The 22,507-nt window shown below is 39.1% G+C and overlaps 1 protein-coding gene across 3 annotated transcripts in view; it reads right to left on the bottom strand.

The window, feature by feature from the left end:
- ZNF438 (zinc finger protein 438) overlaps positions 1-22,507 on the bottom strand; it is a 174,956-nt gene that overhangs the window by 137,785 nt on the left and 14,664 nt on the right. For 2 of the 3 annotated variants that reach the window (XM_054716602.1, XM_054716601.1), the window contains exons 2-3: positions 21,146-21,307; positions 19,737-20,162 (exon numbers count right to left, since the gene is read on the bottom strand). The exons of the other annotated variant lie outside the window; for it this stretch is intronic. The gene's annotated coding sequence lies outside the window, so the exon portion shown is untranslated. The remainder of the gene's footprint in view (positions 1-19,736; positions 20,163-21,145; positions 21,308-22,507) is intronic. 3 annotated transcript variants of the gene reach the window in all.

Raw genomic sequence — 22,507 nt, forward strand, 5'->3', positions numbered from 1 at the left:
AGTACCTTAATAAAGAAACAAAAAAAAGGCTACAAAGTTTCAATTATAGAAGATAAATAAATCCCAGATACCAGGGCCTCCGCTTGGGTCGCCGGGGGGTGTGGCTGGCCTGAAAACCATCACAGGCCCCTCACCCAGTCTGCCTCACACCCCAAGGGAACCCCAATCCTAATCCGGGACACCCTTCAGGACAAACCAGCCGGCCCCCACCCATGCACCAGGCCTCTATCCTATCTAATAAAAGAGTAATATGCAAATTGACCGTCACTCCAACACAAGATGGCTGCCCCCATATGAACACAAGATGGCCACCACAGGAAGGCCAGCAGGGGAGGGCAGTTGGGAGGGACCAGGCCTACAAGGGAGGGAAGTTGTGGGAGATCAGGCCAGCAGGGGAGGGCAGTTAGGGGTGACCAGGCTGACAGAGGTGGGAAGTTGGGGGCAACCAGGCCTGCAGGGAAGGGCAGTTGGGGGGGACCCAGGCCTGTAGGGGAGAGCAGTTGGGGGGACCAGGCCTGCAGGGGAGAGTAGTTGGGGGGAACCTGGCCTGCAGGGGAGGGCAGTTAGGGGTGACCAGGCCTGTAGGGGAGGGAGGGAAGTTAGGGCAATCAGGCTGGCAGGGGAGTGGTCAGGCTGGCAGGGGAGTGGTTAGGGGCAATCAGGAAGGCAGGCAGGCGAGCAGTTGGGAGCCAGCAGTCCTGGATTGTGAGAGGGATGTCCGACTGCCCGTTTAGGCCCGATCCCAGTAGGATCGGGCCTAAACGGGCAGTCGGACATTCCTCGAGGGGTCACAGATTGGAGAGGGTGCACGCTGGGCTGAGGGACACACTCCCCCTGCATGAATTTCATGCACCAAGCCTCTAGTAATTTATAAAACTCAACACCAAAAAAAGCAAACAATTCAAATAAAAAATGGGCAAAGGACCTGAATAGAATTGTTTTCACAGAGGGCATACAGATGGCAAATAGACATATGAAAACATCACTAATCATCAGAGAAATGCAAATTAAAACCACAATAGATATCACCTCACATCTGTCAGAATAACTATTATCAATAAATCAATGTTTGGAGAGGATGTGGGGGAAAGGGGACCCTTGTGCACTATTGTTGTGAATACAGACTGGTGCAGTCACTGTGAAAAGCAGTAAGGAGTCACCTCAAAAAATTAAAAATAGAACTGCCTTATGACCCAGTGATTCCACTTCTGGGAATTTATCTGAAGAAACCCAAAACACTCATTCAAAAGAATATATGCACCCCTTTGTTCATTGCAGAGTTATTTACAATAGCTAAAATTTGGAAGCAGCCTAAGTGCCCGTCAGTAGATGAGTGGATAAAAAAAGCTATGGTACATTTAAACAATGGAATACTACTCAGCTATAAAAAAGAAGGAAATCTTACCTTTTGTGACAGCATAGATAAACCCAAAGAACATTATGCTAAGTGAAATAAGTGAGTCAGAGAAAGATGAGTACCATATGATTGCACTCATGTGGAAACAAAATGAACTGACAAGCAAGATAGAGACAGACTCATAGAGAGCAGGCTGAGAGCTGTGGGGGTGAGAGGGTTGGGAGGTTGTGGGGCTGGGGGGTTGGAGGGATTGAGCAAAAAGCAAAGAAAAAATAAAAAACTCATGGACACTGACAACAGTGTGGTGACTGCTGCGGGGAGAGGGGTGGGGAAAAGTGGAGGGGTGTATGGGACGATAAATGGTGATGGAAGTAGACATGACTTGGTATGGTGAACACACAATGCAGTTTACAGATGATGTGTAATTGTGCACCTGAAACTTGTACAATTTTGTTAACTAATGTCACCCTCATGAATTAAAAAAAAAAAAAAAACAAAAAAGAAAAAGTCAAGCTAACAAATTGGAGATAATATTTGCAAATTATATATCTGATAAAAGACATATTCAGAAAAAAATAATAAAGGCATGCAAATTTTAATAAAAGTTTTAAGATAAATAGAAAAGGTTATAGAAAAACAGGCCACAATGAATAAAAACTGACTAAGAAGGATGTTTCACATTCTTTTTCATGTACATAAAAAGATGTGGAAATAAATGCTGTGGAAATTACTAAACAGTCATAGACAAGTGAATCATATTGAGGGCACAGTCTTTTTGAGGGAAAATAATAAGGCTTTGGGATTAGGAGATTTTTTTAAAAAGTGTCTGGCAAAGTATCTATGTGTAACAGTTTGCCTAAGACAGTACCAAATTATGCCCACTGTCTCAACCAATTTATTATTTGTCCTGGATTTTCCATTTTCTAGTGATTTTTTAAAAGTAGTATTATAATAAGCCAGGACTTTTACTTTCAGGTTCTGTCATAATCTCATTGAGCAGTGTGAGATGCATGTGCAGTGAACCTAGCGCCATTTAACATGTGGTTAAATCCGAAAGGCCCTGAGCAGTAGCCCATCTCTGCATGGACTGTATCTGATGGGCTGTAACTATAACTTCATCCTCAAATATAGCATCCAAGCCACTTACAGAAAGAGGAGGATTCAGCAGTAGCTAGGGACAACTGAATCCTTTAGTCTTGGATGAAGGTTGAAGAAATATTCAATGCTGCTGCCCCTGCTTATGCCTAACTTGATTACACCGATTAAGAAAAGCATATGGAGAAGATGTTTTAAATATTACTCTATAAAGCATGACTTTCCAATTAGGTCAAATGACTGTTCTTTAAATACATATGTTTAACCCACTGACATAGTATGGTGATGGCCAGAGGGAACGAGGGCGGGGGTGGGCTTGGTAGAGGTGGGAAAAGGGAGGGACAATGAGGACATCGGTACTAGTGTCAACAATAAAAATTTAAAAAGATGATTCTTTACATTTCATAGTCAGCTATGATTACAAATTATCTTATTTAAACAGTCAAAGTTAAGTGACAGCTGATATTTTGTTGGCTCTATTAGCAAAAGAAATTCACACTTAAATGAGTGTCAGGAGATATATCAAGTAGAAAAATCAGTTAATTCCAGTAATTGTTTGATTGTTTTCACATAATCCATAAAGGAAAGCTTTTGGAAGTTCATTCTGTCGAATGTGAAACACCAGTCATTGCTGTAATTGCTACTTAAACTGAGTAAAAATGTTTAACAATAAAGATAAAATTATATACCATTTTCATTATTCAAAATAATTAAGCTCTATAAAGCCACCATGAACACTGAATCTATGAAAACCAAACCATTGCTCTTAGAGGAAATACAGTTAGGCTCCTGTGAGCCTTTGGCCACAACAATTTCATCTACTACCTAAACATAACTTTGTTTTATGTGCATTTTAAAGGCACTTTAATATAAGTTGTTGATTCAATAACATTGCACTCACAGTCAATAATATTAACTCATGCCTATACTAAGCTTTTTGTTAAATTTATTGTTGATAATATTATAGAAGTCCCAATTTTCCCCAACTTTGTATCCTCCACCCAGCCCCCACCCCACACCAAGCTTTCCCACACTATTTTCTGTGTTCATGGGCTATGCATATATGGATATAAATTCTTTAATTAATCTCTTCCCATGGGCTGCTTCCAGATCTTGTAAATAGTGCTGCTATGAACATAGGGCTGCATATGTTCTTTCTGATTGGTGTTTCGAGATTCTTAGGATATATTCCCAGAAGTGGGATTGTTGGGTCAAACAGCAGTTCCATACTTAATTTTTTGAGGAAACTCCATACTGTTTTCAACAATGGCTGCACCAGTCTGTATTCCCACCAACATCGTACAAGGGCTCTCTTTTTTTCTCATCCTTGCTAGCACTTGCTGTTGTTGATTTATTGATGGTAGCCATTCTGGCAGGTGTGAGGTGATACTTCACTGTAGTTTTGATTTGCATTTCTCCGATCATTAGTAACATTGAGCACTTTTTCATGTATCTATTGGCCACCTGTATTTCCTCTTTGGAGAAATGTCTATTCAGGTCCTTTGCCCATTTTTTAATTGGATTGTTTATCTTCCTGGTGTTGAGTTGGATGAGTTGTTTATATATTTTGAAAATTAAGCACTTAGCAAATATGTCATCGGTAAATATGTTTCCCCATGCAGTGGATTCCCTTTTCATTTTGTTGATGGTTTCTTTTGCTGTGCAGAAGCTTTTTAGTTTGATGTAATCCAATTTGTTTATTTTTTTCCTGTTTCTCTTGCCCTAGGAGATGTATTGGGGGAAATGCAGCTATACAAGATGTCTAAGATTTTACTGCCTTTGTTTTCTTTTAGAATTTTTATGGTTGACTTACATTTAAGTCTTTCATCCATTTTGAGCTTATTCTTTTTTTCTCAATATGTTCTTATTGATTTTTTAGAGAGAGGAAAGGAGAGGAATAGAAAGAAACGCTGATGAGAGAGCAGCATTCATCTGCTGCCTCCTGCACGCCCCCTACTGAGGATCAGCCAGCAATTTCTTGGTTCACAGGTTGATGCTCAACCACTTGAACCACACTGGCCAGGCTTGAGCTTATTCTTGTGTCTGATGTAAGTTGGTGGTCTAGTTTCATTTTTGTTTTTTTTTTTTTTTCATGTACCTGTCCCATTTTCCCAACTCCACTTATTGAAAAGATTATCATTACTATCATTACTCCATTATATGCTCTTACTTCCTTTGTCAAATGTTAATTGACCATAATGGCATGGGTCAATTTCTGGGGTCTCTGTTTGTTCTATTGGTCTACATGCCTGTCCTTGTGCCAGTACCAGGCTGTTTTTATTACTATGGCTTTGTAGTATATTTGATATTTGGTATTTTGATTCCTCCAACTTTCTTCTTCTTTCTCAAGTTTGCTGAGGCTAGTTGGGGGCTTTTTTGGTTCCATATACATTTCTGAAATATTTATTCTGGATCTGTGAAATATGCCATTGTTCTTTTAATAGGGATTGCATTGTTTTGGGTTGTATGGACATTTTAATGATGGTAATTCTTCCAATCCATGAATACAGTATATGCTTACACTTGGTTGTATCTTCCTGTACTTCATTTTTCAATGTCCTATACTTTTCTGAGAACAGGATTTTTCCAAGATATCATTTTCTGTTGTAGCAGTGGTAAATGGGATTTTGTTTTGTTAGTGTATCTTTCTGAGAGTTCATTATTGGTATATAAAAGTGCCACCGATTTCTGGATATTAGTTTTATATCCTGCTACTTTGTCAAATTCATTTATTAAATCTAGCCATTTTCACGGGGTCTTTAAGATTTTCTGTGTACAATATTATGTCATCTGTGAATAATGACATTTTCACTTCCTCCTTTCCAACTTGGATGTCTTTTATTTTTTCTCCTTATCTGATGGCTGTGGCTAGAACTTGCAGTATTATGTTGAATGCAGATATCCTCTATCTTGTTCCTGATTTTAAGGGAAACACTTTTAGTTTTTGCCTATTGAGTACAATGCTGGCTATAGGTCTCATGTGGCTTTTATTGTCATAAATTAGTGCTGGATTTTGTTAAGTGCTATTTCTGCATCTATTGATATGATCATGTTATATTTTATCCTTCATTTTGTTTATGTGATGTATCACATTACTGATGTGAGAATACTGTACAAGCCTTGCTTTTCTGAAATAAATCCCACTTGGTCATGGTGTATGGTCTTTCAACGTATTGCTGGATCTGATTTGCTAACATTTGGTTGAAGATTTTAGCATCTATATTTATATGAGATAATGGCCTATAATTTTCTTTTTGTAGTCTCTTTATCTACACAATAGGTTTTGGAATTAGGATAATGCTGGCCTCATAAAAGAGCTTGGAAATCTTCCTTCCACTTAAATTTTCTGAATAGTTTGAGGATGAAAGGTTATAGTTCTTTGAATGTTTGGTAAAACTGGCCTGTGAAGTTGTCCAGTGCAGGACTTCTGTTTGCTGGGAGATTTTTGATTACTGCTTCAATTTCACTAGTTGTTATTGGCCATTTAAGGTTTTCTGATTCTTCCTGCTTGAGTTTTGGAAGATTTTATGTTTCTAGGAATTTGTCCATTTCATCCAGGTTGTTCAATTTGTTGGAATATAGTTGTTTACAGTATTTTCTTACACTCCTTTGTTTTTCTGTGATGTCAGTGGTTACTCTGCCTCTTTAACTTTTTGTTTTTTAAATCTTTATTGTTGAAAGTATTACAAATGTCTCCTTTAGTCTCATTGCCCCTCCTCCACCCAGTTTCCAACCTATCCCAGGCCTTCACCACCTTACTATGTCCACAGGTAAGATCTTTGGTTAATCTTTTCCCGTCCTCTTCTGCCCTTCCCTCTGAAATTCAGCAGTCTGTTTCGTGCTTCCATGCCTCTGATTCTAATTTATTCACCAGTTTATTTTGTTCATTACATTTATTTTGATTTTGATTCAATTGCTGATAGATATGTATTATGTATTTATTTCCATTTTATTGTTTATATTTTTTATCTCTTCTCCTTCCCCTCCCCCTCCCTCTTCCCCTTCCTCTTCTTCTTCTTCCTCTTATTAAAAATACCCTTCAACATTTCATGAAATATTGGTTTGATGGTGATGAACTCCTTTAGCTTTTTCTTACTTGTGAAGCTCTTTATCTGACCTTAAATTCTAAATGAGAGCTTTGCTGGGTAGAATAATCTTGGTTGTGGGTCCTTGCTATTCATCACTTTTAATATTTCTTGCCACTCCCTTTAGGCCTGCATAGTTTCAGTTGAGAAATCAGCTGACAGTCATATGGGTGCTCCCTTGTAGGTAACTACTGCTTTTCTCTTGCTGCTTTTAAGATTCTCTCTTTGTTCTTATGGCTTTTGCTATAATTGACAAAATGTTGAACTCCAAATTTGTATCCAAGGCCTGATTTCTCTATTGAGTGGTGATCCAAATTTCCAGCCACCTACAGTTTTCTACCTGAATGTCCCACAGGACTTCACTCCCTCCCCAGATCCTTTCCAACCTTTCTTTTCTCCTGTGTTCCCCATTTCAGGGAATGATGGCACTAGTCTGATACTCAAGTTACTAATATTTCACCCTTGCTTCTTAAAGATTATTCTGTTGAACCAGAACCCACCTTTTAAAAAAATCCCCAGGCAATTCATAGGCACATTAAAATTTGAGAAACAATGATCTATAAATCCTTTTTCCCCTACCACCACACATCAACTCTACCACCAACTCTAAAAAGAAAATTTCTCAACTCTACTCCATCCATGTCTGTTATGGTTGTCTAATTTAAGCCACCAATCTCTTTTTTAATTTTTCAATTCCAGTTTACATTCAACTCTACTTTGTATTAGTTTCAGGTGTACAACATAGTGGTTAAACAAGCATATAAATTACAAAGTGATCCTCCCAATATTTATTTCAAGTACCCACCTGTACCATATCTATACATATAAAGAGGTAATATGCTAATTGATCGTTACTGTGTCCAAATAACAACAAATTTGCATATTGACAGACCAGCAGGTGCATGCACAGCATGGAGACTTACGTGAGGCTCGCTTCCTTGCCCCCGGCACACGAGTCCTCTTTTTCTCCCGGGTGCACACACCCAACAAACACCCCTGCAACACCATGCCCCATCCAAGAGCACTCTGCCTGGGGACGCCACCAACCTCCCCGAGGTGGGGGGAGCCGAGGGGCGACACCCGCACGGCAGAAGGCCAGTTCTTGGGGCACGGTTGGCAGACGCCAACCGGGGTGTGCGCACATTGGCGGTGACCCCTGGGAGACGTCACGCACGCATATCAAGAGGGTGTGGACCCAACACCACAAAGAAAGGGCCCAGGCACAACAACAGAGAGTGCACAGGCAACCTTCACACCATAGGGAAGTCACCACAGCTTTCTCCAGCTGTCCATTCATTCATCTGCCTGGTCCGACCTGGACAGGGGCTCACATCCTGGGTGGAAAGGCCCCCGCCCCCCGAGGACCAGCCGGGCCCAACCATGCCTGCGCAAGCACGCCCTTCACCTGTGAATTCTGGAGGGGAGCAGATGGAGAGCCCCTCGAGGCATGGGAGCAGTCACACCGGGGGGTGGGAAAGGCCTCTGCATCCCCCCCTTTTCAGCATTCAATGGGAGAAAAGCCTTGTGCGTGCATGAATGCATACACAAATGCACATAACACAGCAGTCCCTGCGATGGACGCCAGCCCGGCCTGCTGGACCCTCCCCCAACTCAGAGGGGGGAGGCACGGGCCACGGTAGGCAAGACACAGGTGCGTTGTCACTCGGCCCTTCAAAGCCAGTGCAAGAGGGGCCCGAGTGCCCAAACAGAGGTGGCTACAGGTCCCAGATAAGAAAGCAGTCAGTACTAAGGACAAAAAGCATAGAACTTTTAATTAGCCTGTAAAAAGAGTAAAAGAGTGAGGGAGGAGGGGGGGAAGATGGGGAAGAAGGGAAGGAGGGAGGTAAGAACTTTATAAAGGTGTCAGTAGAGAACAGAGTTAAAGAAGGAAAGAAGATGTATGAGTGAACTGTAGGAGCTATAATGAAAATCAAGTATAGTTGTGTACTGGGGACAGATTTTAAAACTAGGAGTCAGAAAAGAAAAAAGATAAATGTTAGTGAATAATTAGGCAGGTAGATAGATATTTAAACAGTGGAAATAGAGAAGAATGTATGGGAAAGGTAGGATGAGAGAGAAAGAGGGAGGGAAGAAAAGTTTTAAAGGGGAGCCGGTAGAGCTTAAAAGGAGAATGGGAAGAAGGAAGAAATGGGGCAGGGAGCAAAGCAGGTCTGAGGGAGGAAGTGAAGAAAAAAATTAAGGTGGGAAGGAAGGAAAAGAGGAGGGAGGGCAGGGGTAAAGATAAAGGAAAGAAGGAATGTGGGGAGGGAGGGAGGGTAGGAGAAAATGGGAAGAAAGATGATGGAACAGAAGTAGAAAATAAGAAGGAAAGAAAAGTTTATAAATGATGAGTCAGTAGGAAAAGTGTTACATAAAGGAGAGAGAAAAATTGTGTGAGAGGGAGAAGCCAATAATTGTGTGAGAGGGAGAAGTCAAATACAATTGTGTGTGAAGGGGATAAGATTTTAAAAAAATAGTTAATTGGGGTGACCAGGCCGGCAGGAGAGGGCAGTTAGGGGTGACCAGGCCAGCAGGGGAGGGCAGTTAGGGGTGACCAGGCCAGCAGGGGAGGGCAGTTAGGGGGATTAGGCTGACAGGAGAGAGCAGTTAGGGGGATCAGGCCAGCAGGCAGAGTCATTAGGGCAGGCAGGCAGGTGAGCGGTTAGGAGCCAGAGGTCCCGGATTGCGAGAGGGATGTCCAACTAGTAGGGCTCCCGCATTGAAGAGGGTACAGGTCGGGCTGAGGGACCCCTCCCCCCGTGCACGAATTTCATGCACCGGGCCTCTAGTATAGTTACAACAATACTAGAGGCCTGGGACAAATTCATGCATGGAGGGGGTCCCTTGGCCTGGCTGGCAATCAGAGCCAATCAGGGCTGGCCAGCCAGGGGAAGGGACTGTGGGAGGTTGGCCAGCCACGGGAGGTTGGCTGTGGGAGCACACTCACCACCAGGGGACAGCTCCTGCATTAAGCATCTGACCCCTAGTAGTCAGTGCACATCATAGCTACCATCCGGTCCTCTAGTTGTCTGGTCTTAACAGTTGCTTAGGCTTTTATATATATAGATTATTTACTATATTCCTCTTGTCTGGAACATTTTAGAAGAGATACTCTGTTGTATAGCTATGAATACTGAGAGAGGCCATATGATTGGCTGGCTAAGACTATGCATAACATATAGCTCATCTTATCTAAGTTGCTTACAAAAGAATCATATGGGAAAGTATGCAAAAACAAAAGCAAAAAAGATTGAGAACCACTCTTTTTGTGTCTCCTCATTATAATTATTCTCCATACTGATCTCCACTTTCTTTCCAAAATACAAACCTGTTTATGTCATAACACTCTAAAATAAGGTGACCAGACGTCCCGCTTTTGGCGGGACAGTCTCAATTTTTAACAATTTGTCCCATGTCCCACGGCGTTTTATTTATTTTTCTTTTTTTATTTTTTTTTTTTTCAATTTTTTTATTAAGGTATTATATGTGTACATATCTTACCATTGCCCCCCCCACCCCACTCCCATATATGCCCTCACCCCCCAGAGTTTCGCGTCCATTGGTTATGCTTATATGCATGCATACAAGTCCTTCAGTTGATCTCTTATCTCCCCCACCTCCCCCTAACCTTCCTGCTGTAATCTGACAATCTGTTTGATGCTTTACTGCCTCTGTATCTATCTTTTTGTTCAACAGTTTATAATGTTCTTTATTATCCATAAATGAGTGAGATCATGTGGAATTTTTCTTTCATTGACTGGCTTATTTCACTTAGCATAATGTTCTCCAATTCCATCCAGGTTGCTGCAAATGGTAAGAATTCCTTCTTTTTTATGGCAGCATAGTATTCCATTGTGTAGATGTACCACAGTTTTCTGATCCAGTCATCTGCTGATGGGCACCTAGGCTGTTTCCAGATCTTAGCTAATGTAAATTGTGCTGCTAAAAAAGTCCCAATTTTTGGAAAGAATGCACGACAAGCTAGGGAACAGCGGGAGAACAGGAAGGGAATATACGGTTTTCGGCGGCCATGTGTCTATTTAGCCAGGATATGAGTTTTATATTATTTTTGTTAATTTTATAATGTTAAACTTTAATAATAACAAATAATTGTTGAGAACTGATTATCGAGAACTGCTTATCAAAGTTTGCTTTGTTGATCAGTTGTTAGAATTCAACCACCATTGTTTGGACATAATGAACAATGGCATTTTTTGAGATTGGCAACAACGAAAACATTTTGTAACTGTCTCTCAGACGATACACATCATACTGTGTGCTAGTAAGCTAGTTAAACAAGTGATGTCATTACAAATCAGCTATTCAGATAATTTAGGTAAGTAATTTATTTATTTATTTAATAAATACATAAATTTTCTTGAATTTAGCAGACAGTACTCGTATTATTTATATTTTATAGTTACGGCAAAAAGTCTAGCGCTGGCCTTGAAAGTGACACTTACGACTTACGTTACAGCAAATTCATGACCTTTTAGCTTAACAATAACCCACAACCGTCGGACCAACTAAATTCATGACCTTTTAAACAACGACAACAATCTACTAAAAAAAATTCACTCAAATGAGAAATATGTCAAAGAATAAAATAATACTATACATAATTTTTAATCAAGATCCCCCCCGCCCCGTCAATGGTGTCCCACTTTACCAATGTTAAAATCTGGTTACCTTACTCTAAAGTCTTTCAGTGGCTTCTGCACAGATCATGTACTTCCACACCCCCACCTTTCTATTTATGTGTTTCTCTTTTTCCCTCTGTTTGCCAAAATCTGCTCATCTGCCTGCTCAAGTGTCATCTCACTGGAGAAGAATTATCTTATCTCAACAGTCCCCTTTGTAAGTAACAGTTTTGCTCTCTCATTGCATTTTGTTTATTGCTTATCATGGCTGTCTATCTTCCCTGCCAGAAAAGGACTTCCCTAAAGGCATTCTGCATCTCAACCACTAGCAGATGCTATATACTCAAAAAATGTTAAAAGAAGTCAACTGCCATTTATAACTAACTTCTTCAAAATCTGAAGAACTTATCATTGATAATGTGAACACGTTTATAATCTACAAAATACTAAGTGATATATACCTATAAGATAGAATCATTTAGAATATAAAGCAAAAAATAAATATCTCAACCTATATACTTCAGGCACAGTAAAAATTCAGAGAACTAATTCATATTCACATAAATGCAGCTATCCTTGTGAGGCCACACTTTGTAGAGGCCCATGCTGTTTACTCATAGCTAAATCAGGTCATTGGACAGGATGAAGTGAGTTTAGCTTTGATGAGGAGAGGGGAGATCAAGTCTGACAGCTAATTTTTAAAATTACACTTTTATCATAAAGATTTAAAAGTTTTCTTTATTTAATATAAAAGTTATCTATAATTTAAAATCTTTACAATTTCATTTTGCATATTACTTTTCAAATATGGTTCAAATTAAAGTAAATATATCATTTTTATTTGGTTCCAAAATTTTGCCATAAATTACACTCATAATTATACTTTGACCATGTTATTCTATCATCTTGACATACTGTAGTTCATTCAAACGTTTACCAAATTTCAATAATTTATTCAACATTTATTGAACAACTACTATGTGCCAGGCTGTAAGGCACAACTGACCATTCCTAATCTCAAGAACCCCCCAGTCAAGTGGCAGGAGTTGACTCATACACATAGGACGCAGTGTAATGCTGAGCACAAATCAGAGGGTGGCTCACCAGCAGAGCTGAGTTGGGTAGGATGTCCCCTCCTATCTGATTGCTGCTCTCAAGGGCTGAGAAGTCAAAAGGAGGTCAGGAGTAAGAGGGGGAAGATGAAATATGACAAGGCATAAGAATCTGAAATCTACTTACCCATTTTTATTACTAATGCTATTTATTACTCATCTGCTAAAATTCTCTGTCCACTTATGTATTAAATCTTGATATTTTTTCCTCATTGAGTTTGAAAAAACTCTCCAAGTATTACAGATATTAACCCTTAGTCACACTTGATACAAACATTTCTCCCCATCTGTTTATTATTTTTTTCCTTATGAATGGATCTTAAATTTTATGTATTCAAGACTGTTGAACTTTACTTTGGTGAGTTTTTTTTTCCATTGCTCTAATACTGAGTTATCAATCTTTTACAAGTCTGATGAATAATATTTGATTTTCTACTACTTTTTCTAAAATGCAATTTTTTAAGTGTTTATCTTTTAATACCAGATAGACTTGATAAAGACATGATGGGCATAAACATTCATACATAGCCATTAACCTAACTCTTTCCAATTCTACTCCTACTCCCTTTGCTAAGATAAAGCAAAGGAAATCCCTTACATCCAAACTCCTCATTCATTTTAATTCAAATTCCTTTACATTAGAATGCTGGGAAGAAAGCAGTTGGAGCTGGTGTCCAGTGCACTATCATTAAAAATGGCCCTGAAAAAAAAAAAAATGGCCCTGAGACATCCACACCCTCTATGAAAGAATTAAAAATTAACATTTTAAGGTACATATTAGGAACAGAAGACACTTAAGAGAGGTATTAGCAGTACAAATTAATGCTAATTTTAAAATATTGTGGCAATATTCACTGCCATGCTTTGTAAGTCCTCAAAACTGGCCTGGCATGAAAACCTTCTGACTCCATGTTATGGGCGGTAATTTTCAAATTAGAAAAGGGGGCTTAGTCAAGTGGTTTGCAGTTGAGCATGTCTGACTCCCATGGAAGTTTGGAAATTGGAGGTGGGGGAACTTTTTAGATCGTCACAGTGAGGAAGTACACATTGCTATCAGTGAGGAACCAGGGATCATAAATGTTCCTCAACATGTGAGACAATCTTATGCACAAAAACTTGTCCCATCCCAAATCCCAATAACTACCTTACTTCAGCTAAGAGCCCTATAGCCCAAAATGTCTTGTTTCCAGTATCTAGTGAAGGCAAGTTTCCTCTCATTTGTCCTATCCACCCTGCCATAGGTACATGTTTTACAGTAGCAGGGCCAGCTCTAGGGAAGACTAGTTGTACTGGATGTCTTGCTTACTCCTCCTGTAGGATCTCTAATTTGCTGCTCATTCTGGCCTGCATTTATTCAAGTAACATCCCCACAAGTTTCTGGGTTTTAGCTACTCTCGTCTCACTCTGATCTACCAAAATCTGTTTCCTGTAAGTTCTGAGAAAATACTTGATAAACAAATCACACTAAAATATTAATGATGATACAATGCATTCCTCTTCTCAGGAATATTTGTATTTAAGGCTTAAACCAAAGATAACACTTTCTACCATCTCTTCTGTTACCACCCTGGTCCAAGCTATTACCATCTTTTCACCTGGATCACCAATGTTTCTTAACTAGTCTTCCTGCTTTAAAAACCTTCCAACTAATAGTCTACTCTCAAAAAAGAGCTGACTTAGATGAGATCCCATCATTTCTTAGCCCCAAACGTCCTGATAGCTCACTGGTTCAATAATAATAAAAGCCAAGTATCTCCAATGGCCTATAAGGTCATAAATAATCTGAAATGATGAAAACTAAAGGAAGAGTATATCAGGGAGAAAAAATAGCAGTCCATTTTGATCAAGTTAAATTTGAGGTGCTATGAGACATTCAAGTAGAGCTACCAAAAAAGAATTATCCTTAGATCTTCAGGACACAGCTTTAGGCTACATAAATGGTTCTCAACTGGGGGTAATTTTACCACCCAGCACCCCAGGAGACATTCAGCAATTTATGGAGACATTTTTGGTTGTCACACCTGGGATAGAGGTGTTCTACTGGCATCTAGTGGGTAGAGTCCAGAGATGCTGCTAAACATCCTACAATACAGAAGACAGTCCCCCCTCCCACACACACACACACACACACCAAAAAATTATCCAATCCAAATGATGCTAGCACCAAAGTTGAGACATAAATATGGAAGACTTATTCAAATAGATTATATTTAAAACCCAGAGAATAAAATGAGACAAATAAAGAAAACTAAACCTTGAGGAATTCCTCTTTCAATAGTCAGACAAAAGTGGAAGAACTAACATAGAAAACTGAAAAGGGTAAGCCAGAATGGGAAAAGGAAAACCAGGAAAGGGTGGTGTGACAAAGGCCACGGGAAGAGTGTTCCTGAAAGGAAGCAATGCTCAACTGTGGTCAACTGCATTCAGAGCAATGGTAGGGAGTAAGAGGTTTGAAAGAATGAAGGAGATATGCTGTGAGGAGTGCTATAGTTGAGGCATATGGGAAGATTGAGTAATTTTGAGGTTGCTGAGTATAGCTTAGTGAAACCAACAGGCAGACAGTAGAGCTCATCTAGTCCTGAGGCTTTGCCAGATAGGGGAGATCAAAGAGGTACAGGAATTGAGGGACTTTTGAGAAGAGTAACTTGAATTGGGGCAGCTAGGCTGGTTAAGAGAGGAACTGATGACAGGTAGACACTAATGAATAAAGGACAATGGGGGAGGGGTTAATTAATTGAAATTCCTGATAAGTCATAAACATTTTGCCATATTAATAAGTATACTTCTCTGCCATGCCTTTAATTGCTCCATAATAACATAGTCTATTTCTTGATATTAAGTAAATTTGATTTTACTTTAATAAGAAATAGCTATTTACCATTTGAACACTGCTCACCATTCAATTTATTTTTCATGACCAGATCAAATGGCAAAAAACAAACCATGTTATCATGAAAGGTAACAGAATTAAAACATCAGCTTTTTCATTTGCTAATGTTATGACCTTGGATAATTCACCTAACCTCTCTGAACCTAAATCTCTTAATCTAATTAAAATACTGCCCTCCCCTATAAGGGTATGCAGATCCTTATATGTTAATCCTCAAATATGTTAATATGTTATGTTGCATGGCAAAGGGGAAATAAGGCTACAAGTAGAACTAAGGTTGCTAATCAATTGACCTTCAAGTAAGGAAAGTATCCTGGATTATCTAGGATGGCCTCAAGCAGTGGTCGGCAAACTCATTAGTCAACAGAGCCAAATATCAACAGTACAAAGATTGAAATTTCTTTTGAGAGCCAAATTTTTTAAACTTAAACTTCTTCTAATGCCACTTCTTCAAAATAGACTTGCCCAGGCCGTGGTATTTTGTGGAAGAACCACACTCAAGGGGCCAAAGAGCTGCATGTGGCTCGTGAGCCGCAGTTTGCAGACCACATGTCTCAAGTAATCACAAAGGCCCTTTAAGGGAGAAGAGGGACACAGAAGAGTCAGAACCAGAGAAATGGTACGTGAGAAAGACTCAACCTGCAGGTGCTGGCTTTGAGATAGAAGGAGGCCATGGCCAAGGAAATGCCAGCAGCCTATAGAAACTAGAAAACATGAGAAAACTGATCTTCCCTAAAACCTCCAGAAAGGAATGCAGCCCTGTTAACCCCCAGTAAGACCCATTTTGCGCCTCTGACTTAAGATAATAAATTTGTTGTTTTAAGCATGAAGTTCTTGTTAATTTGTTATAGCAGCAATAAGAAACTAATACATAAGTAAAACAAACATCTTCATTAATTGTTGTGTAGATTAACCAAAATAACATACACAAAGTACCTAACAGAATGCTTAGTACCAGGTACATAGAAAGCATTTAAATAGCTGCTATTAATATTATCAGTGCTAATACTACTAATAGCACCAAAACCACTGTAATTAACAGAAAGAACACTGACTCAGTCCTAGAACTTACTCAACTCTGTGACCTAAGATACCTTAACCTCTGTAGGACTCAGTTCTCTCACTTCAAAACAAAATGAGGGGGCCTAGAATAGATGACTTCTAATGTTTCTTCCAGTTCTAAAATTTTATGATTCTAAAATCCAATTCCTTAATGACACATTCTACTTATTACTAATTAACTGATACAGAAAACCCTATCTAATAAAATTAATAAGCCAAGTAGTTTTCATTTTATATTTCAACATTTCAGTATTTTATAGTTTAATTATAGCCTTATAACGTTGAGTCATGGCATAAAAATCACAGGTCTGCAAGCAAGGAAAAATAATGAAGTCATCCTACTATTAAAGGCCTTAGAGTCAAACTAAAATAATAATAGCATCTTCGCACATGTTAACTCATTTATTCTTTTTTTTTAACAGCTTTATTGAGCTACTAGTGGTCCAGTGCATGGATCTGTGCACACTGAAAGAAAATTAATTAGAAGAAATATTTTAATATTGCTATTTGACTTTTCTCTATAATAGAAGTGTCAACCAAATTCATGATCAACAATGACAGATCAAAACACAGGCGTGCAATTGGCACCAGCAAGAGCTTTATATGTATCGCACATGCGCGAGTCAACTTAGCCTTTATATATATAAAATAAACTTTCTTACTTAGACTTGCTTTCTGATTTAGCTAAACTTTTCCAGCCCAGTGAAGCACCCTAACTTCTCTTTCAGATAATTGTCAGAAACACAGCATTAAATATCAACATGAAGCAGATTATTATTGTAGATCACGCAGGGAGAACAAAGGGTAAAATATTTAACTGCAGCAGTGTTTGACTATATTACACAAAGTGAGAAAACCTGAAGTCATTTTCAAGGTCCACCATTTCTTACTTTTTTTCAGTCAGGTCAAGTTTCTAAGCTTCCTAAATCTCCATTTTCCGGCTAATGAAAAAATAGGATTCTACCGAGTGTCCTATCTACCTCCTCCAGGACTTCTGTGAGGATCAAATGAGATGAGGCATGGGAAAACGCTTCACAGACATTTGGTTAAAGTGTAAAATGTTTCCACCTGGTTATAAAGCAAGTCGTGTTCCTGGGCTGAAGAAACTCTAAGGAGGCTAGCGGCTAGGGAGAGGAAGCCAGGTGTTGCTATGTGACATCATTAACCAACACCCACAGCCACAGTTTCTGGGCTGGGCTGTGGGCCGCATTTTGTGCTATGGAGTTTTGGCAGCATTGGCTGTGATTTGGTGGGCTGTCGCTCCGGGGTGTTGGCAGGGCCTGTATCCCATTTGGGGGAAGCCAAGTATTGCTTTGTGGGCACCAGGTCCATGGTGCTATTTCTCTGTAAATGGCCAGTGCATGTCACAGCAGCTACTGTGTTGAGCATCTGCCCCCTGGTGGTCAACGTGTGTCATAGCAACCGGTCAGACATCCAGACACTTAGCATATTAGCCTTTTATATATATGGATAATTCACATATCATACAATTCACCCTTTTAATATATTCACAGAGTCCTGCAACCATTACCACAATCCTAGACAATTTTCATTACCCCAAAATGAAATCCCTACCCATTAGCAGTCACTCCCCATAACCCCTTTCCAACCCTCCTAGTCTAATAACCTACTTTCTGTCCCTAAGGATTGGCCTATTCTGGGCATGTCATATAGATGGAATCATACAATATATGGCATTTTTTTGTCTGGCTTCTTTCACTGAGCATGTTTTGAGATTCACCCATATTGTAGCATATGTTGTACAGCACTTCATTCCTTTTAATTGTTGAATAATATTACATTGTATGGATATATCATATTTGTTTATCCATTCATCAATTCATGACTTCTGGGTTGCTTCTACTTTTTAATTATTAGGAATAATGCTGCTATGAACAGTCAAGATACAGAGCACAAGTCATGTACAAGTGTTTGCATGTATATATATATATTCATTTATTTTGGGTATACACCTAGAGTGGAATTGCTGGGTAACATGTGGTAACTTTATGTTTTAATCTTTTAAAGAACTGCCAAAGTGTTTTCCAAAGCAACTGCCCACTTTTACATTCCCGCCAGCAAGTAGGAAGGTTCTAATTTCTCTACATCCTTAACACTTGTTATTATCTGTCTTTGATTATAGCCAACTAGTGACTATGAGTACTGTCTTTTGTGGTTTTGATTTGCATACCTCTATGACTAATGATGTTGAGCATCATTTCATGTGCTTATAAGCCATTTGTAAATCCTTGGAGAAATGTCTATTCAGATCCTTTGCCTATTTTTTAATTGGGTCATTTGTCTTTTTTTTATTATTGAGTTGTAACAGTTTTTTTTAATAAATTCTGGATATAAGTATATTATCAGATATATGATTTGCATGTATTTTCTCCAAGTCTATGTATCTCATCTAATATTAGTGCAGCTATTTGCAGTAAACAGATTCTGTGTTGCTATCCTAATTTTACAGATAGAATAAGCATGTCATAAAAGGAAAACTTATAGTTTTGCTCCTGTTTTTATTAATTTAAAAAGGCCATAGCAACATTGTGACAGAACACCTAGGAAGTTTTCTTCATTCAACCCTGATGCTATCTATATTATCGATATTATTTCCACATTATATAAAAGATGATTCATTTATTCATTCAAAAAATAGTTCTTAAGTGTTAATGTGGCTGGCTGTGTGCTACTCCTATTTCAGGATTCATCAGTGAACATAACCAAATCCTTGTCCTCACTGTCTTATAATTTAGCAATGTTGTGCAAATCCCTAGTCCAAAAGCAATTTCTTAAAAGTAAACAGTCCAAACCAAGAAATTTTTCATCTAATGCTGAAAGATCCACCCTCAATTCAGAAGAAACATTGCCGATTTTAATGCAAGTAATATTCTTTTTAAAAAAATCCAAAGCACCACACTTATTTTGTTTTGAGTATTTGTGTCAGTAGGGCAACACTTGGTTCTTACAAATCCTTTTCAAAATGTGTCAATGCTTAACTTCAATGATATTTGTCAAAATGAAACTTCGACTAAAGGAAGGTTCAGTCTATATCGTGGGCAATTCTTACCCCATGATGAAGAAATGTTATAATAGCTGCATTAAACATAAAGACAAAAATACAGAATCGCAAATCTGGAAACTTGAAAAGGTAGTTCCAACCTTGTCTATCAAAGTATTCCTAATTCAAAGAGATTAAATAATTCCCAGAAGACTGAAACCCTAAGTGGCCCACACAAACTAAATTTCTTGGTCTTTTTTCTCCTAAATAGTTTATACAAATGTTATATTCTCAACTATAATAAACCTAGTTTCTTTGTTATCAAAAACATTTAACATTCTTAATTAGGGTCAATATAAGAATTTGTTGAGAAGGACTAACAGAATAAACTCATGGCTTATAACTGGAACTACATTAATTTTAACGGTGCAGTTAGTAAGTTAAATAATAGCCAGCAAGAAAATTTAACACTCAGAAAGAGGTACCATGCCTACCTCATGGTTCTGAGTGCCATCAGCCCTCTCCTTTGTGACAGGAGGATGTACATACTACGTTTGGCTAGCTAGGTGCCTAAGGATTAAGAAGGCACAGGCTGAGCTGGGAGAGCATGATCTGAGGTGATCCTAGAGATGGCCTGCTGCAAGAAGGCAGCATCAGAGTTCAATGCAGGGCTTCTCCACACTATGAACTAGGAGGCTAGGGGTTCTCTGGAGGTGTCTTGGGTTGCTTTGTGGGGTCAGAGAATAGCTAGAAGTGAGCAAAGCACTGCACTCCTGACTTAAAATTCCCTTTCACCTGTCTTACATACTAGGCTTTTATGTAAATTTTCTGAAGACTGAACTCAGCCTGCAGAGAAAATTGGGCAGAATAGCAAAATCTAGAGGAAGTCTTGGCCAGGCAGACAACAATGTCCATCAGATCTGAAAGACAAAATGAGGATAAAATGGGAGAATGAATAATGAAGCTGGTGAGAAGCAGAGTCAAAAACAGGAAAGGGTGCGGTATAAGCCAAGGGTCGGGGTCAGGCCTTTATCCACAGAAAAGAATGCCTATTGTGGAGTGAGTGCGTCTGCTTAAAGGCACAGCAATGAAATCCTTCACCCAGAAACACTCAACTGCTTAAATCTTAAACTATAATATGCTACTTTCGAGCCACATCTCTTACCCTTTTAGCTCTCTAGATTCCTTAAATCCCACTGCCAATCAATTCTCCATAAACCACCAATGTGAACCATCAGAAAAGTAAGACAGTCACTTCTCTGATTCAAACCTTCCAATGGCCTTTCCATGACACTTGAATAGAATCTTAAATTTTTATGGTGGCTCTAATCTATCACACCCCTCATTAATTACCACTCTCCTCCTCACTGATGCTCCTCAGTGCCCTGGCTGCTCCACAAGCAATCTCCTGGCCATGCTGTTTCCTTACACACGTGCACTACATTCCAATCTCTGCTCAGAGGACACTTTTTAAAAGAGTACACGCGCGAGCGCGCGCACACACATCTCTAGATCTATAGCTACATATGTCTACCTATATCTACATATGTCTACCTCCCACTAGAAGCAAAATCCACATACTAGGCTTTGATTATAGCCAACTAGTGACTATGAGTACTATCTTTTGTGGTTTTTATTTGCATACCTCTGTGACTAATGATGTTGAGCACCATTTTATGTGCTTATGAGCCATTTGTAAATCTTTGGAGAAATGTATACTCAGATCCTTTGCCAAGTGCGGCACTTTGTTTTAATCACTGCTTTTATCAAGGAGCCTAAGAAATACAGTTTCTATGTAGGGGCTAGGCGCCTCACTAAATATCAGAGGTAGAAGTGCAGCCTTCCTATTCTGGTACAATCATCTCCTTTCTAAAGAGATATATCTAAAGCCTCATCCACTTACTGAATTCAGCTCAAAGTCTATGATCTCTGGGTGATGCACAATCTCTTCAACAGATATCGATTTGGCTCCATCCCAGTCCAGTGACCTTTTCTCTCCACCACCACCATAGTACCCATTGCAAAACAGAATGCAAATAAGATGAATGCAACTAAGTCTTCCATTCTGAAAAGAAAAGTGACAATTATATATTCTTACCAATGTTGAAATACTGCTGGACAGGAATGGCAAAGACTCCCTGCTATACCAGCAAAGCAAGTCCCTTGGCTAAACTTATTTCTGTTCTCTGGGTGAATCTCTTTCTCTGGGGGGATCTTCTTTGTCAATTTGTCTGTTGGGCCTGGCTTTGCCTCTGGAAGGTTCTATTTTTCCATTATCCTTTCTGGCTATATATGAAGTGGATATGGGAGAATATGTGCTCCAAAGAGGCAACAAAAAGCTGATGTAAACTTGGGGATCAAGGGTTGCTTTAGAATTCAATGTCAAACCACCATAGGCTTTTCAAGGAAAACTTGTAGCATCTTTAACAACATAATACTCTCAAAAATTCAATATGTCTGTTTGCCTTCCGTCAGTGCCATATGAAAGTAACCACAACTGAAGATTTAGTCTGGTCATAGCTAATAAGCTTGTCATTTCTCCTCTTTTATTTGCTGGCCTCTGTGGTAGAGCCATCTCTCTCTCTCTCTCTCTCTCTCTCTCGATCTCATTCATGATAAGAGGATTTACCATCACACCCCATTTACACAAGGGCATGCCATGTGACTTTAAATGGTCCTTCCTGCTTGACTGATTTCAGGCTTGATCATTTGATTTGCTTTGGCCAATAAAATATGAAAAATAACACATGCCACTTCCAAGCAGCTGGTTCTGCCATATCTCTTCTTCCCTCTTCCACAGAATGTCCCCCAAAAGTCTATTTTTTCAGCTTAGAGTAAGAGAGGATGTGGAACAGAGTCATAGGCATGTCATGAGTAAGAAATAAACCTGTTGTTGTAGTAGGGAATTGAAACTGTATTTGTAACTGGAGCTTTATCTAGCTTAATTGACTGGTTCAAGTGAGAAGTTAAACAGTTAATTTGATCCTTGGCTGGACTAGCTTCCAGAATGGGAGGTTCTGAGAATGAACCTTACATCTTGCTTTTAAGATACAGAAGCAATATTTTTCAACCCTGCAATACCCAAATTACTATTCAACCTGATGCCTAATTCAGAGCACAGGCTTAAGCAGAGGGAATAATATCCTTTAACAAAATGATATTCCCTTCCAACTCTAACTACAAACTGCTAACTGCATCTCCTCCTATTTGGGGGACTACTTTCTGTAAGTGCAGTTCTCCCTTGCTTAACAAGTAAGAAATTCAG

The sequence above is a fragment of the Eptesicus fuscus genome, chromosome 5 (genome assembly GCF_027574615.1).
Source record: "Eptesicus fuscus isolate TK198812 chromosome 5, DD_ASM_mEF_20220401, whole genome shotgun sequence".
In the NCBI taxonomy this organism is placed as follows: domain Eukaryota; kingdom Metazoa; phylum Chordata; class Mammalia; order Chiroptera; family Vespertilionidae; genus Eptesicus; species Eptesicus fuscus.